Source organism: Symphalangus syndactylus, chromosome 20 (genome assembly GCF_028878055.3).
Source record: "Symphalangus syndactylus isolate Jambi chromosome 20, NHGRI_mSymSyn1-v2.1_pri, whole genome shotgun sequence".
Classification (NCBI taxonomy): Eukaryota; Metazoa; Chordata; class Mammalia; order Primates; family Hylobatidae; genus Symphalangus; species Symphalangus syndactylus.
In genome coordinates, this window is record NC_072442.2 from 42,364,003 (window position 1) to 42,381,699 (window position 17,697).

General features: G+C 53.9%; 1 protein-coding gene across 10 annotated transcripts in view; it reads right to left on the reverse strand.

The window, feature by feature from the left end:
- Positions 1–1,813, reverse strand: part of JUP (junction plakoglobin) — a 32,632-nt gene extending 30,819 nt beyond the window's left edge. For 2 of the 10 annotated variants that reach the window (XM_063629011.1, XM_063629010.1), the window contains exon 1: positions 1,641–1,810. The gene's annotated coding sequence lies outside the window, so the exon portion shown is untranslated. Of the gene's footprint in view, positions 1–956; positions 1,163–1,620 lie in introns of those variants that run through there. The other 8 variants (XM_055256084.2, XM_063629016.1, XM_055256081.2 and 5 more) reach the window with 6 other exon arrangements.
- Positions 1,814–17,697: the final 15,884 nt, after the last annotated feature.

Here is a 17,697-nt window from a genome sequence, read left to right on the forward strand (position 1 = left end):
CCTGATCAAGATCCCCAATTCTGGAGGGGGGCGTCTCAGGAAATTGGGAGCAGGGAAGGCAGGGGGCCCAATGCAGCTCTGCCCGAGAGAGTCTAGCATTGAAGAAACCTTCCCCCAAAAAGCCTTCCTGCGGTCTCACTTTCCCCGTCAAATTCTTTCAGGAAAGCGGGTGGGAAAAGTCTGTGCAGGCCTCCAGAAAGCATGCACCTTCATAATTCAGAAATCAAATGGAAGGCAAGTCCCACAGCCTCATGCTCTTCTGCCTCAATAACCAGCCACCTAAGTAATGTGGGGGATGGGGTAGAGGAAAAAAAAAAAAAAGACAAGAACAACCACTCCCCCGACCTTCCTCAGTTTGGCCCAGCCTTGCCCCACCCCCATTCCTGGGGAGAGGGCAGAGCTTGAGAGAGAACCACTTACGCAGGCCTTGTCTGAGGGGGTGTGGTGGTCCCCGGAGGCAGGAAGAGAAGGAAGAAGCTGCTTCCCCTCTCAGCACTTTCCATCCCCCACCCCGGCCCCTACCTCAGGCCCCTGGGGCCCAGCGAACAGGATGAATGTGGGGGCAGGGAAGACAGGGTCTGAGCGCAGGCACCGGCCCAGGTTCAGCCAGGGGCCGGCTGGGGGAAGGGGCTTTGCACCAGGAAGGACCCCCTAAGCCTAAAGGAAGTTTTGGGCAAGGAGACGGGAAAACCCCCAGATAAAGCTGCTGTGAATACTTCCTCCTGCAAAGTTTGTTTTGGGTGATTTTTTCCAACAATAAGAGGTTAGAGAAGACGGGTCCTGTTCCCCTACCAACACTCTGGCAGCTACAGCTACTGGAAACTGGGCCAGGTGACCCTGAATTCTTCATCGGTGCACATACCCCGCCCCCCAGACCCCAGGGCGAGCCACGGGTGCCAGACACCAGCTGGACACTGAGCCGAGCCCTGCACCCCCCCACTGTCACTCCATCCCACCTCCGCTGAAGAAGCCAGAGCCGGGCTCCCACCGGCGTGGAGGGAGGCGCCGCAGGTAGTATCGACGAGGCTCTGGGAGCTGGAGGGCAGGGCCTCTGGACTCCGTGCGCTCACCTGCTCGGCAGGTGGGGCCAGCGTCGCTGGGAAAATGTGCGCTCGGCCCCCACAGTTGGGCAAGCTGGGCGCAAACAATAGGGCCCCACCCAGGCCTGGGGGAGTAGGGAGGGAGGGAAAGCGAAGATGACGCGTGGGGTGGGGTGAGGGTGGCCCCAAAGAGACCAGCGGCAGCAAGTTTCCCAAACGGTAAATTCCTGACTGCAGCGTGAGCCCTGGGACGCAGTCAAAGCAGGGCAAAGTCTCCCCCGCCAGCTCAGGGCGAGAGTCAGGGGACGCGGCGTCAGGCGAGTTGCGCGGGCCCCGGGGGAGGCGCGACCCCGGAGGCACCTGTCCGGATCCCTCCCGCCTTGCTCAGATCTCTGGTTCGCGGAGCTCCGAGGCGCGCTCGGCCCGAACAGCGCGACCCACAAGTCGCCGCGCCCAGGACCCCAGCGCGCCTCCTGCCGCCGGTGCAGGGTGGCGCTCAATGGCACCCGCCCTCACCTGCCCAGGGACGGCTGGGACCGGCCCTGCGGCCGCTCGCCACCCCTTCTCTCCCCAACGATACCTGCCCCCGATCGCCCGCACCTGAGTATGGGGCCTGGCCGGGCCGGGTCGGGGTCGGGCCGGGGTAGGAGCCGGCGCGGACAGCGAACTGAGCTCGGCGCGGTCGGGCGGCGGCTGCTCCGGACTCTGGCCAAGGCAGCAACTCAGTATCCGAACAAAAGGCGAAGAGACCTGACAGCCAAGCCACGCCCCTCGCCACCTCGAAGCTCCGCCCCTGGGGGAGACGCCCACCCTCTGGTGCGAGCTCACTGGCTGTCTCTCCTGACTGTCCCGTGGAGGGGTGGAGCCTCGCCTCCAGTCCTCTTCCACGGCCTCCTCTGTTTATCCGCTTGCCATTGGCCCCAGGGACTGCCAGTCGGCTCTAAGGATGGACTCTAACTTGAGGTCTCATCCTAACACTGCATCTATTGGCAGATAGAAAGTTACTTCCTCCTGATTGGACAAGGGGCTGTCAGTAAGACTAAGGAAAAAACCAATGGAAGGGATGGGGTGTGTCTTGCCCCACCCTTGCTCTGAGCAGGTGAGACTCATTACTCTCCCCTTCCCCCTACCTGTCCAACAGGTAAGTCTGGGGGATACCAAGGGAAGGGACAGACACCTTCACCGGTCAGCCAACTCAGCGTCAGGCATGATGCTTCTTTGGGCTTATTCATCTTTGCCCCAAAGTAGTAATCACATATTTGTATAACATTTCATAGGCTTTGTGCTGGGTTGGGATTTTTTTCCCCAAAGATGGAGTACTCCTGGGATTTAGAATTAGAAGGCCAGGGTTTGTGTTCTCCCACTTAGAATGATCTTAGGCAAGTTACTTCACCCTGTTTCTCCTCATCTGTAAACTGGATACATTAGCCATATCTACCTCACTGGAGTATGTGGGGATTAAATGACGTCAGGTTTGTGAAAGCACTCAGAAACTGCTAAAGGTTAGAATTTAAATTAATGGTATTTTTTTTTTTAATTATTGTGACAGCTCTGAAAAATAGTTAGGATGAGAAAACGACCCTCATTGTAAAGATGAAGAAACCGAAGTTCAGAGAAGTCACAAAACTACAAAGCGGCACACCCCAAGCTAGAACCTCCTTCCTCTCATTTGAAGGACCACCAAACCAGCTGTTCCCCTCATGGAAGAAGAGCATAGACATAAAATGTCAAGGCAATGGGGAAGGGGCAGAGAAAAGGCACAAACACTTGGAGGAGAGACAGAACAATTAATTGGCACAAAAATACAGTATTGGTGTCAGGAGGCTTTGGTGGGCTTGGAAACATCAAGCAGCAGATCTGAAGGAAATCCAGCCCTGGCATCAAAGAAATGGGGCAGGCCAGGCGCAGTGGCTCACTCCTGTAATCTCAGCATTTTGGGAGGCCAAGGCGGGTGGATCACCTGAGATCGGGAGTTCAACACCAGCCTGGCCAATATGATGAAGCCCCATCTCTACAAAAAATACAAAAAGTTAGCCGAGCGTGGTGTCGGGCAACTATAATCCCAGCTGCTTGGGAGACTGAGGCAGGAGAATTGCTTGAACCCGGGAGGCGGAGGTTGCAGTGAGCCGAGATCATGTCACTGCACTCCAGCCTGGGCGTGACAGAGCTAGGCTCCATCTCAAAAAAAAAAAAAAAAGAAAAGAAAAAAATAAAAATAAACCGGGCAGCACACCCCTCCGTGATAGGAGAGCCTGGGGTAGAGATGAAAAAGAACTTCTTGGCCGGGCGTGGTGGCTCATGCCTGTAATCCCAGCAATTTGGGAGGCCAAGGTGGGCAGATCACTTGAGGTCAGGAGTTCGAGACCAGCCTGGCCAACATGGTGAAACCCCGTCTCTACTAAAACTACAGAAATTAGCCGGGCATGGCAGTGGACACCCGTAATCCCAACTATTCGGGAGGCTGAGGCAGGAAAATGGCGTGAACCCAGGAGGTGGAGGTTGCCTCATCATGCCATTGCACTCCAGCCTGGGTGACAGAGTGAGACTCTGTCTCAAAAAAATAAAAAGAACTTCTCACAGGCAGCTTAAGAAGACAAGGGCACTTCCTTTCTGTGCTTGATGACATGAATGCTGCTCGTGGCTGTATGGTGTGCCAAGGGCCCTACAAACATTCCTTCATTCAACACTTGAGTATTCAGTGTCAACTGTATGTTAGGCACTGGTGAAGACAGAAAATAAAACCTGGTGACATAGAAAATAAAAATGATCCCAACCTTCAAAGAGCTCATAGAAGGATAAGCAGAAGCAGCCTGTGTGGGTGGGTGTTGGGGGAGTGGTGGTTTAGAAAGCAGTCCCCCATCAACAAAGCTCTACAGCCCCAAAGCTAGCACACAGGATGGGCTGGATGAAGGTACCTTAGCAGCATCCTTGACCACTCTCCCCACTGGAGAAAAGAATGGTAGCTGAATATTCTCCGTTCTGAAGTTGCGCCATCCAAAAGCAGGGCCAGGGAGATACGGACATCCCTGAACTAGTGGCCGTCCCATAACCAGGGCCACTGCCCTTTGCCTGTTTCCTCAACTCCCCATCCTCCAGCTTACCTCCCTATATCCCTGCCTTACCCCTGCCCCATCCACCTGCTTTTCACCCTGTCACATAGAGCTGTAGCCAGGCCACAGCTGGGGAAGGAATGGGCTCACAATCCTGGACTGCTGCAGCTGCCAGGGTTTCATTTCTTCCCCCTTCTGCCCTCCTCCCACCTCCACACATGCACACATACATACGTCCCAGCCCCAAGCCTGGCCTAACTCCTTCCTATTTCTCCTGACCTCAGCAAACAGGCAGGGTAGGGCTGGTTGACTGCAGAGAGGGGTGGAGGAGCCCATGTGGGTGGAGGAGCAGAAATAAGGTTTCAAAATAAACCGTGTGTGTGTGTGTGTGTGTCTCCCCAGAATGCCCCCTGCGTGTCTTAGCATGGAACATGTTGCATCACACCAGCCCCAGAGCTAAACACACAGGCTGGGACTGGTGGAAGCACCACCGCAGCAGCGGCAAAGACTGGGATTAGAGCTGAGTCTCTCCTCCCTGATCAAGGGATTCTCTTTTTTTTTTTTTTTTTTTTTTTTTTTTTGAGACGGAGTCTTGCTCTGTCGCCCAAGCTGGAGTGCAGTGGCGCAGTCTCGGCTCACTGCAAGCTCCACCTCCCGGGTTCACGCCATTCTCCTGCCTCAGCCTCTCCGAGTAGCTGGGACTACAGGCGCCCGCCACCGCGCCCGGCTTATTTTTTTTTTTTTTTATACATTTAGTAGAGACAGGGTTTCACCATGGTCTCGATCTCCTGACCTCGTGATCCGCCCGCCTCGGCCTCCCAAAGTGCTGGGATTACAAGCGTGAGCCACCGCGCCCGGCCAAGGGATTCTCTTTAAGCACCTACTGTGTGCCTGGCAGGCACTGAGGATTCATCTGTATCTGAGAATACAGAAAAGAATCAGAAATGATGTTTCCTAGACTCAGCTGTCTGCACAGGCAATTTGGTCTCTTGTGAAAGGAGGTATGTAGGGATAGGATTGGGGGTTGCTGTGACCACAGTCTCCCCTGTAGCTTGAACTTGAAGAAAAGGCCGCAAGATCATCTTATCCAGTCCCCTGCCTGCAAACCTTTAAAGGCAAGAATTCTCTGACAAATGTCCGGGAAAGAAGATCCTGCAGTCTCCCTTATGGTGAATGCCCCTGTCTCCTTGTTCTAATGTCCAGCCTCGATTCCTATTCCTGCAGTTTCAATTCCTTCCTCTTGCCCAGGGCTCAGTGGAAGCAGAGTCCGTGGGCTGCCAAAAATACATATGGGTAACTCAACCTTGCAGCTTGCTAGTGCTTCAGAGTAGAGAATATAAGGGTACCACATGGCCCATCTCAAGCTGCTGCAGAGACAGAAGTAACTGGCACAGAGGGGTTCAGTGAGGGGCTGGTGGGAGGGAGGCTGTTTTCTAGGGGAGGGTGCACACCATCAGCCAGCGTCCAGGACCACCAGGCCACCCTCCTCTCCTTATCTCACAACCTCCCTCATCTTCCACAAGGCCTCTGAGCCATACAAGGAGATGGAAGAGTTTCTGTTCTCTATTCAAACATAGTCCTTAGGGCCGGGCACAGTGGCTCATGCCTGTAATCCCAGCACTTTGGGAGACCGAGGCGGGTGGATCACCTGAGGTCGGAAGTTCGAGACCAGCCTGACCAACACGGAGAAACCCCATCTCTACTAAAAATACAAAAAATTAGCTGGGCGTGGTGGCACATGCCTGTAATCCCAGCTACTCAGGAGGCTGAGGCAGGAGAATCACTTGAACCCGGGAGGCAGAGGTTGCGATGAGCAGAGATTGTGCCATTGCACTCCAGCCTGGGCAACAAGTGCAAAACTCCGGCTCAAAAAAAAAAAAGAAAAAAGAAAAAAAACCCATAGTCTTTATTCTTTTTTTTTTTTTTTTTTTTGAGACGGAGTCTTGCTCTGTCACCCAGGCTGGAGTGCAGTGGCGCAATCTCGGCTCACTGCAAGCTCCGCCTCCCGGGTTCACGCCATTCTCCTGCCTCAGCCTCTCCGAGTAGCTGGGACTACAGGCGCCCGCCACCACGCCCGGCTAATTTTTTTGTATTTTAGTAGAGACGGGGTTTCACCGTGGTCTCGATCTCCTGACCTCGTGATCCACCCGCCTCAGCCTCCCAAAGTGCTGGGATTACAGGCGTGAGCCACCGCGCCCGGCTCATAGTCTTTATTCTATGGGGGCCCTTTCCCCAGAGACAGGTAGAAATTTAGATCTACACAAGCCCCCCCCTCCCCCCCCACACACACAACCTTCTGTGCTCACACCTCAGGGATATACACTTGCGGGTGCAGATTCAGATACACAAACACCAGCTTTCTCTAATACAGACACCCAGACACACACACACACACACACACACACACACACCCTTCTTCCTGCCTCTTCAGCCTCAGGTAGCCTAAGACATAACCACTTCTATAAAGGGGAGCCCAGGGTGAACAGCTGGGTTGCCAAACTTCAGGCTGATGATGGTACCTTTTCATCACCCAGTAGCCTCTTCCCCACGCTTTGCAGCAGCAGAAAAGGAAATCACACAACGGGAGGTTCTTCCCAGATGGCAGACTTGAAAGAAAGGCAAAGTGGAAAGCTAGAGGCACCTTGGGTATGAGCCATCTCTCAGCCCAGGGACAAAGCCAGCCTTTTTTTTTTTTTCTTAGAGACAGGATCTCACTCTGCTGCCAAAACTGGAGTGCAATGGTGAAATCACAGCTCACTGCAGCCTCAACCTCCTGGGCTCAAGGGATCCCCCAGCCTCAGCCTCCTGAGTAGCTGACCACGGGCGCTACCACACCCAGCTAATTTTTTTTCTTTTTTTTTTTTCTGGGAGAGATAAGGTCTCACCATGTTGCCCAGGTTGATCTGGAGCTCCTGGCTTCAAGTGATCCTCCCACCTCGGCCTCCCAAAGTGTGGGGATTACAGGTGTGAGCCACCATACCTGGCCAGAGCCATCTTTACACCCAGTTTCTCTCCAGGTCCTGGCCTTTTTTTTTTTTTTTTTTGGAGTCTCGCTCCATCACCCAGGCTGTAGTGCAGTGATGTGATCTCGGCTCACTGCAACCTCCACCTCCCGGGTTCAAGTGATTCTTCTGCCTCAGCCTCCTGAGTAGCCAGGCACGTGCCACTATGCCTGGCTAATTTTTTGTATTTTTTTTTTTAGTAGAGATGGGGTTTCACCATGTTAGCCAGGATGGTCTCGATCTCCTGACCTCGTCATCCGCCCCTCTCGGCCTCCCAAAGTGCTGAGATTACAGGCCTGAACCACCATGCCTGGCCGATCCTGGCCTTTAAAAGGCCTCCACTCTGGCCCTCCTGGGGTTGCCCCCTCCACACAGGGGCAAAGGGACAGAGGAGCCTACATGGACTTCACATCCCTTCTAGACCACACTCCAGGGACCAGCACCACAAACTCTGGAATTCCTGCCCAGCACTGACCCTACTTTCTAGGCCTGCAGGTCGCTGACTCTGGTCCTTCTCCCCAGGAGCAGCGGCACCAGTGCTACTGTGCATGGACACACTTGGGCCAAACTAGGGACGTGACAAGGGGCAGTTATTGCTGGGGTGGGGAGATAGAGGCAGCATGGACACGCAGGCTAGGGAATCTCCGTGCACGGGCTGGAGGACCTTGTGGCGCAGGCAGAACCAGAGGTGCTAAGGAAGGGGAAATGGTCCAGGCCCTAGCTGGGGGCCAGGGAGGAGCCGTTCTCCATGGGGCTGCCATGCCCTGACACAGTGAGAACTTGGGGCTCCATCATGGACTTTCAGGTCATCGCGGGGGTGCACCTGTCAAGATATATCTGACCTAGCAGTTTGGGACCATGCTCCATTTTTTGTTTTTTTGGGTTTTTGTTGAGACAGAGTCTTGCTCTGTTGCCCAGGCTGGAGTGCAGTGGTGCAATCTTGGCTCACTGCAACCTCCGCCTCCCAGGTTCAAGTGATTATCATGCCTCAGCCTCCCAAGTAACTGGGAATACAGGCACGCGCCACCATGCCAGGCCATTTTTTGTATTTTTAGTAGAGATGGGGTTTCACCATGTTGGCCAGGCTGGTCTTGAACTCCTGACCCCAAGTGATCCACCCACCTCGGCCTCCCAAAGTGCTGGGATTACAGGCATGAGTCACCACAACCGGCCTGGGAGTGTGCTCTGTCACTTACCTAGATCTATGGCATGTGGGCCTCATTTGTGCTCCTGCCCCTGCCCACTGGCTCTGGGGGTGGGGGCTTACTCAGAAGGCCCCCTTCAGGGCTGGGGGAGGACACAGCTGCAGAAGAGCCTGCAGCTCCCAAACTCTGCTGGCTAGAGTGGGCCCAAGCATGGCCAGAAGCTGGGAAGGGAGCAGGAGGGTGCAGGGCCCTGGAGGGAGGCTGTGGGGAGATGGACTCCTGCCTTTTTTCCTGCCTTGTGTCCAGGGGAGGGGCCTTGAGGCCAGAGGCTGCCCACAGCCTGGTTCTGTGGGCGTGTCTTTTAATTACAGATGTAGCTCCAGCGACACTTCACTGCAAGGCGTGTGGGTGGGGATGGAATGTCAGAAGGAAAACAGGAGACAAGAAAACAGAGATAGGACGGGCCAGAAATAGTACAGGCCAGGGTGAGATAGCAGCGGCCAGTGGTGGTGTAGGGAGAGGCTGGAGGAGGGTCTGTCGAAACCTCTCCAGAGAATGCCTGTCCCAGGCTGCCCCTCCTTATTCACCCCAAGCCCCCCAAATTGAAACTCCAGGACTTCCGGCATCTAGATCGGGCTCCGGAGCTGGTTCACCAACTCTCTAAGCAACACCCTCCTTCTGAGTGGGGAGGGGGTAGCCGAGCCTTTGTCACCTGAGTCACCCGCTTCCTGCTCCTGGTCTGGGCAACTCCACTCACAGGCTGACACAGCTGGGGCCCCACCTGCCAGCCTGCCCCGCTCCTCCCTCTTTCCACAAGCCAGGAAAGATGCCTGCCCTGACAAGGCATGCTTCCCACGGAGAAGCCATCCCTCTCACGCGCACACACGGCTGGAGGCAGCCATTTCTCCCTGACCCATGGAGAGCCTTGGGAAGAGGAAGAAGGCATAGTCTAAGCGGAGCCCTCTTTTCCCTGCATCTATGAAGAAACTGAGGCTGGAGCCAAGAGAGGGACTTCCCTAAGATCACACAAGAAAATTCCTGGCAGGGCTGGGACTTGAACCTTGGTCTTCTGCCAGCCAGTTCACCTCCCCCACCAATGTAGGTCTCTTTCCACCCCAAGGAAGGCAAAGACAGGCTGCAGTCAGGGAGGAGACGAGAACCGATTTTGCCAGCTTGATTTTGTCAGCCCGAGGTGTGACTCCAGGAAAACCTTGGAGTTAGAGAGCCAGGGCTGGGGGAGGGGTGGGTGGCTCTGGGTGGTCCATGACCCAGGCCTTACTTCCCCTAAGCCAACCAGCGGATGGCACCACCCAGAGCCTCTAGCCGTTGATTATGCAAAGAGACCCTTCCCCACCCCCGCCTCTCGCCCTCCTGCCCTCTGCTTCCCAGGTCTCTGAGCGCTGGACTCCACCTGGCTGAGAACTGGGACAGGACTCAGCAGCCCCTGGCCTTGTACTTTCATCCTGTCTTTCCCAGTCCCATCCCTCGGCCCCCGAGGAATTTGAGAGTTGAGATCTTTGAATATTTCATCAGCACTTCAGCCTCCAGTGGAAACAGCAGCCAACTTACAGCTCCTGGAGCATTTATGGTCCCAACAGAGAACCTATAAGTAGCCAGGGGGAGCGGCGGGCGCATGGGGGAGGGTGAAGCTTGGGCCAGGCTGCCAATAAGGGTTGATGGAGAAGAAGGCTGCCGGGTCCAAAGTGTGTATGAGCTGGGGGAAAGGGGCTCCAAAGCCGGGGACATTTCCATGTTTGAGGATACAGATGTATTTTAAAATAAAGAAACAAAATGGCGTTATCAAAACAATTATGCTCAAGGTTAAAGTCATATGACAGGGTTTTCTGACTTCAGTCCTGCCCCTGTCTCTGTGACTGGGTTTATAACCTCATCCGGAGATAATGTAAAAAATTTTAATGGGAGCTTTTTTTTTAGGGCTGTGAGGCCCTCAAATGACCCCCTACTGCCTGGGGCCAGGGAGGAAAGGCCAAATTATCCAGTTACATTGGCTGAACCTTGCCCCTTCCCAGCCTCCTCCTCCAGGAAGGTCAGAAGAATTTAGCCCGGTAGTCGAGGGAAAATAAAGTAATTTGGCTTAGCTACCCCTTATTTCACCCCAGAAACACAATATCACACTTTTCTTCTGAAAAGAAAGGTGAAAAGGGTGACCCCGAGTGGAAAATGTCAAGTTCTCTTGGCCTCTTCTTTGCACATGACCTCACTTAGTAAGTTCTTCTGGAGAGCAAAAGGATCAAGGCTGGGCGAGGTGGCTCACGGCTATAATCCCAGCACTTTGGGAGGCCAACATGGGCAGATCACCTGAGGTCGAGAGTTCGAGACTAGCCTGACCAACACGGAGAAACCCCGTCTCTACTAAAAATACAAAATTAGCTGGGCATGGTGGCGGGCGCCTGTAATCCCAGCTACTCAGGAGGCTGAGGCAGGAGAATCGCTTGAACCCAGGAGGTAGAGGTTGTGGTGAGCCAAGATCACACCATTGCACTCCAGCCTGGGCAACAAGAGCGAAACTCTGTCTCAAAAAAAAAAAAAAAAGAAAAGAAAAGAAAAGAAAAAAGAGCCAGGTGGGTGGCTCACGCTTGTAATCCCAGCACTTTGGGAGGCTGAGGCGGGCAGATCACGAGGTCAGGAGATCGAGACTACGGTGAAACCCCGTCTCTACTAAAAAATACAAAAAATTAGCCGGGCGTGGTGGCAGCCGCCTGTAGTCCCAGCTACTCGGAGAGGCTGAGGCAGGAGAATGGCGTGAACCTGGGAGGCAAAGCTTGCAGTGAGCCGAGATTGCGTCACTGCACTCCAGCCTGGGCGACAGAGCGAGACAACGTCTCAAAAAAAAAAAAAAAAAAAAAAAAAGAAAAGAAAAGAAAAAAGAAAGGATCAAGTGCAGATGCTCCTCAGCTTCAGAGGGGGTTATGTCCTCATAGACATTGTAAGTTGAAATGCAATATAGGAAGACCCCCATCTGTACAAAACGTTAAAAAATGAGCTGAGCATGGTGGCACATGCCTGTAGTCTCAGGTGCTCAGAAGGTTGGGGGTTACAGTAACCCGAGATCGTGCCACTGCACTCTAGCCTGGGCGACAGTTCGAGACCCTATCTCCAAAAAAAAAAAGAGGAAGAAGAAGATTGTGAGAGGAGACAAGGGGAAAACATTAAAATTAAAAATTAAAAAAAAGAAGAAAATGTACTTAATACACCTAACCTACATCATGGCTTAGTTTAGCCTACCTCAGATGGGCTCAGAACACTTCAGCCTACAGTGGGGCAAAATCGCCTAACATGAAGCCTATTTTATGAGAATTTGTTGAATATTTTGGCTGGGCGTGGTGGCTCATGCCTGTAATCCCAGCACTTTGGGAGGCCAAAGCAGGTGGATCACTTGAGGTCAGGAATTCAAGACCAGCCCGAGCAACATGGTGAAATCCCATCTCTACTAAAAATACAAAAAATTAGCCCGACACGGTGGCGTGCGCCTGTAATCCCAGCTACCCGGGAGGCCGAGGCAGGAGAATTGCTTGAACCCGGGAGGCGGAGGTTGCATTGAGCGGAGATTGCACTACTGCACTCCAGCCTGGGCAACAACAGTGAGACTCTGTCTCAAAAAATAAAAAGAAGAACTTGTTGACTATCTCATGTAATGTACTGAATACTATACTGAAAGTGAAAAAATAGCATGGTTGTTTGGGTGCTTGAAGTACAGTTGCTACTGAATGCTTATCACTTTTATGCCATCCTAAAGTCGAAAAATCCTAAGTTGAATCATTGTAAGCTGGGAACTGTCTGTACAGTGTATGCATGTTGAGGGAAGGGTAAACAACCTTATCCTCCAAGTTATCTGTTTCGCCACCTGAGTCACAGGCATGAGGTATTCCCATCCCAAGGGCTGTTTGCGGGACAGAAGAGATGCTATCCAGGAACCCTGGCGCCAGCTGGGACCCCGGCAGGCAGTGATTATGCAGTGATGTGTCCATAGGTCAGACCTGGGGTTTGGGATGGGGCTGGTACCAGGGGGCTGTCCCCAGCCCTCAGCACACTCCCATCTAATTCCCAAGTCATCTTGGAACTTGTGAAGGGAGCTGGGCAGGGCTGCGCCAGCCTAGCTTAGAGTGAGCCTCAGCCCTGGGGGCCCAACCCAGACTCTCTGCGCCTCAGTTTCCCCATCCACAAAATGGAAGCCATCTATCTGCCAGGGTTGTCCTTAGAGATAAGATACAAGAGAAGGCCTGGAGCAAGGCCCCAGAATGGGGAAACTGTCTAAGAGTTGAGTCCTGTGGCTGCCAGAACCTCCCCAGTCATGTTGAGCTATTGGCTCCAGCGACAGCTGGCCACAGCCTTCTGACAAGGGGAAGGGGCCACTCTTTGTTCCCAAGGGAGTTTCTATTCTCCTAGAGACAGAGAACCAGGTTGAGACTTCAAGAACTACTTTTCTTTTTTCTTTTTCTTTGTTTCTTTTTTGTTGTTGTTGTTTTGTTTTTTTTTTTTTGAGACGGAGTCTTGCTCTGTCACCCAGGCTAGAGTGCAGTGGCGCAATCTCCACTCACTGCAAACTCCACCTCCTGGGTTCATGTCATTCTCTTGCCTCAGCCTCTGGAGTAGCTGGGACTACAGGCGCCCACCACTACGCCTGGCTAATTTTTTGTATTTTTAGTAGAGATGGGGTTTCACCGTGTTAGCCAGGACGGTCTCGATCTCCTGACCTTGTGATTCGCCCGCCTCGGCCTCCCAAAGTGCTGGGATTACAGGCAAGAGCCACTGCGCCCGGCCTTTTTTTTTTTTTTTTTTTTAGTTGTGACGGAGTCTCGCAGTGGCCCGATCCTGGCTCACTGCAACCTCCACTTCCCGGGTTCAAGCGATTCTCCTGCCTCAGCCTACCAAGTAGCTGGGATTACAGGAGCCCACCACCATGCCCAGCTTATTTTTTATATTTTTAGTAGAGACGGAGTTTCACCATGTTGACCAGCCTGGTCTCAAACACCTGACCTCAGGTGATCCACCTGCCTCAGCCTCCCAAAGTGCTGGAATTACAGACATGAGCTGCGCCTGGCAAGAACTACTTTTCAAATCCAAGAGTGGAATTTCTTCTGCTGGAATGTACTGAATTTGCGGGGAGCCCAAGGGACTCCCTCCCACCTCCCCGATCATGACTCTCAGGATTCAGGAAGTTGTTAGTCTAAGTGATTCCAGCAACTCGGTCCCCAGGCCCCCCTGCCTCCCTCCCTTCATTTCTTCCTTCTTTGCTCCCTTCCTCCTCCTTTCTTCCTTTCATTTGTTTCTTTCCCCCTCCGTTCCCACTCCTTGCCTCCTTCAGCGAGAGCTGAGGTATGGCATTGCAGGGGACTTTTTTTTGAGACTCACTCTGTCACCCAGGCTCCAGGCTGAAGTGCAGTGGCCTGATCTTGGCTCACTGCAACCTCCGCCTCCCAGGCTCAAGTGATCCTCCTACATCAGCCTCCTGAGTAGCTGGGATTACAGGCATGTTCCACCACACCCAGCTAATTTTCTTTTTTTTTTTTCTTTTGAGACAGAGTTTTGTTCTTGTTGCCCAGGCTGGAGTGCAATGGCTCACTGCAACCTCCACCTCCCAGGTTCAAGAGATTTTCCTGCCTCAGCCTCCCAAGTAGCTGGGATTACAGGCATGTGCCACCATGCCTGGCTAATTTTGTATGTTTAGTAGAGACGGGGTTTCACCATGTTGGCCAGGCTGGTCTCGAACTCCTAATCTCAGGTGATCTGCCCGCTTCGGCCTCCCAAAGTGCTGGGATTACAGGCGTGAGCCACCATGCCTGGCCTAATTTTTGTATTTTTTGGTAGAGACAGGGTTTCACCATGTTGACCAGGCTGGTGTTGAAATCCTGGGCTCTAGTGATCCACCCGCCTTGCTTGGCCTCCAAAAGTGCTGGGATAACAGGTGTTAGCCACAGCGCAGGGCCCTGTAGGGGATTTATCTCCACATCCTGCAGCCCACCCTCTCCTCTCCCTGGCCCCAGCTGACAGCCTAACAAAACCAGGCTGGCCAGGTGGGGTGGCTCACGCCTGTAATCCTAGTACTTTGGGAAGCTGAGGCAGGCGGATCACGAGGTCAGGAGATCAAGACCATCCTGGCCAACATGGTGTGTCTCTACTAAAAATAAATTAGCCGAGCGTAGTGGCGTGTGCCTGTAATCCTAGCTACTTGGAAGGCTGAGGCAGGAGAACCGCTTGAACCAGGGAGTTGGAGGTTGCAGTGAGCCGAGATCACGCCACTGCACTCCAGCCTGGGCTGGAGTGAGACTATGTCTCAAAAACGAACAAACAAACACACACCAGGCCAGCCCCTGCGACCAGGGCATTCTCTCTCTTCTCTGAGCAGCACCGATTTAGTGAGAAAAGATCCAAACCCAGCTCAGTCACCAACCACCTCAAGGAACCCTGGACAAATTGCTTCTCACTCCTCAGCCCCACCTGGAGCAGAGGGGAACTGACATGTACATCTGAGGACTGTTTTGAGGGTTATCAATAATTTGTCAAGAGGCCTGGTGGTGGCTCATGCCTATAATCCCAGCACTTTGGGAGGCCAAGGCAGGAGGATCACTTGAGCCCAGGAGTTTGAGACCAGCCTAGGCAACAGAGCAAGACCCTGTCTCTACCAAAAATCAAAAAAATTAGCTGGGTGTGCTGGCACGTGCCTGTGGTCACCGCTACTCGGGAGGCTGAGGTGGGAGTATGGCTTGAGCCTGGAAGGTTGAGGCTGCAGTGAGCCGTGATTGTCACTGCACTCCAGCCTGGGTGACAGAGCAAGATCCTGTCTCAAAAAATAAGCTCCCAAGTGCCTGGCACACAGTGAGCACTTAGTACATCGTAGTAGCTCTGATTTCCTTAGGATGGGGTCTTCCTGCGGCATCTGAGTCTGGTCCTGCTGCATGAGGCCAGCCTCCTCAGAGCCCTTTCGGTCATCCCTAACCTCCTACCCATTATTCCAAGATTCTAGGACTGGTGAGGTGCTGGGTGGGGTGTGAGGGCGGGTGGGGAGGTGGCCACCTGAGACGGAGGTGTGGAGGAGGTGAAGCTGTCTGGATGGGTGGAGTCAGGAGAATGAGCTGGAGGGCCCCAGAGGGCCCACACTGGGACTGGCTGGGAGTAGGTTTCACCGGTTTGCAGAGCTGGCTGGGCTATGGGGAGATGCTGGCATCAGGGGAGGCGGGAGGGGCTGGCGGCTCTCCTGGGAAAGGGGAGCTGAGTAAGGCAAGGCTGGGCCAGTGGCCTGGGCTAAAGGGCTGCACAAGAGTGGTGCCTAGAGAGGGCGGGCCTGCTCCCTAATACATACGCTGCTTCACCACACACTCGGAGACGCCATGCTCAGATGCGCACTTGCACAGCTACCAACACACCTCAACTACAACCCCTCAGCTCTCAGATCCTTTTCCCACCTCCGTATATGCCATACCTATCTAATTCATACGTTCTGACATTTATTGTTTTCTGCCTGCCTCCCTGCTGGAATGTAAACCCATGTGGGCCCGGTGTTTGGCCTGATTTGTTCATTAATCTGCGCCCAGCACCTCAGCATGCCTGGCACATAGTAGGTGCTCAATAAATATGTGCTGATTGAGTGAATGAATCCCTCTAAAAACACGTTTATTCCCAGCACTTCGGGAGGCCGAGGTGGGTGGATCACCTGAGGTCAGGAGTTTGAGACCAGCCTGGCCAACATAGTGAAACCCTGTCTCTACTAAAAATACAAAAATTAGCCAGGCACAGTGGCGCATGCCTGTAATCCCAGCTATTCGGGAGGCTGAAGCAGGAGAATTGCTTGAATCTGGGAGGCGGAGGCTGCAGTGAGCCAAGTGCCACTGCACTCCAGCCTGGGCAACAGAGTGAGACACTGTCTCAAAACAAAAACAAAACAAAACAAAAAACCCCACAAAAATTAGCCAGGTGTGGTGGCAGGTGCCTGTAATCCCAGCTACTTGGGAGGCTGAGGCAGACAACTGCTTGAACCCAGGAGGCAGAGGTTGTAGTGAGCTGAGATCACGCTGCTGCACTCCAGCCTGGGCGACAGAGCAAGACTCTGTCTCAAAAAAAAAAAGAAAAAAAGAAAAAAAAACACATTCATGCATGCACGCAGGCAGGCACACATTCACACCCAGACCCGCACATTCACGCAACACACAAGCACACAAGCACACGGGCACTTTCAGACCCACACCCAGCCGTCCAGATTCCAAAGCTTGTGCTCATGGCAGGTTCACCTCTGCGCAGACAGGCCACAGCACATCCTGCTCCCCACCCTCTGAAGGGCCAACCCCTCCCAGAAACAGGGGCTGGGCCTTCGTGGACCTGACAACACTGCAGCTTGAAAGAGGTAGGGTGGGGCGGGGCCACCCTGCACCTGGAGGCGGTCAGGAAACGCTACCACTGCAGATGTGTTTCCCTGGAAGACCCACCTATGGGAGGAAGGAGTGAGGTCACTGAGCCCCCAGCCTTGACCCAGCCCTTTTTCCAGACTCAGACTCTGCCCTTTTAGCTCTCATCCCGATCAAAGGCCTAGGGGAGGGGCTTGGGGTGGGACAAGGAATCCTCCTGGAAACCAAGGTGGACAGGGCCCAGGCCAGATCACCTGGCACATCTGGAGAGAAGGTAGGGGTGGGGCAGTGAGAACTTGGCTTCCCAGCCTTGACTCCACCTTCGAGTGGGAAGACAACTCTGCCACCCTGCCCCCAGGAGGCTGGAAATATGGGGCAGAACTGTCACCCGCTGGCCTTGGCCCTGGGTTCCTCCCAGAGAGACCCCCTTTGCCCCCACCTCCCTGCTGTGGAATAGGGGTTAGGGTTTAGCGGTGAGTCCCAGGCTAGGAGGCAGCCACCAGGCACCATCGTCACCTGCACACCCTGCACACCGGGACCCGCTGCCCTGGGAGCCCATGTAAAATTGGTCAGGAGGGATCTGGCTGTCCCACTGCACCCCAAGAAGCCCAAAGTAATCAAACCACATCCCTGGGACTCCTCTGGCTGCTAAGTTGGGGCCCCAACCCAGCTCTGGAATGGGGGAATAGAGGGCAGCGGCAGGGCCAGCTCCCTCTGACTCTAAGGAAACTGGGTCAGTAAATGCCCACAAAGTAAACACTAGGAGCAAATGTCCTTGGCCCCCTCCCACACTTGCCACATTCCCCGAGGGAAGTGATCCTGAACTAGGAAAATACAGGACTTCCCATCTTAGAAATCTGAAACCATCGTCTTCCCAAGCCTGGGGAGGACTGTGTTCTCCTGCCCCCTGGCGGTAGATCTGCACACTGCGTCCTCTCTCACACAAGCTTCAGCCCCAGGTGCAGAGGACCAGCCAGGGCCCAGACGGTGCCCCTCCGCCCCACATTTTACAGATGAGGGGACACAGGTGCGGAGAGAGGGAGGGAAGGACCTGTACCCTTACAACTGAGCTCCGGGGAGACGACCACGGGTACTATGAC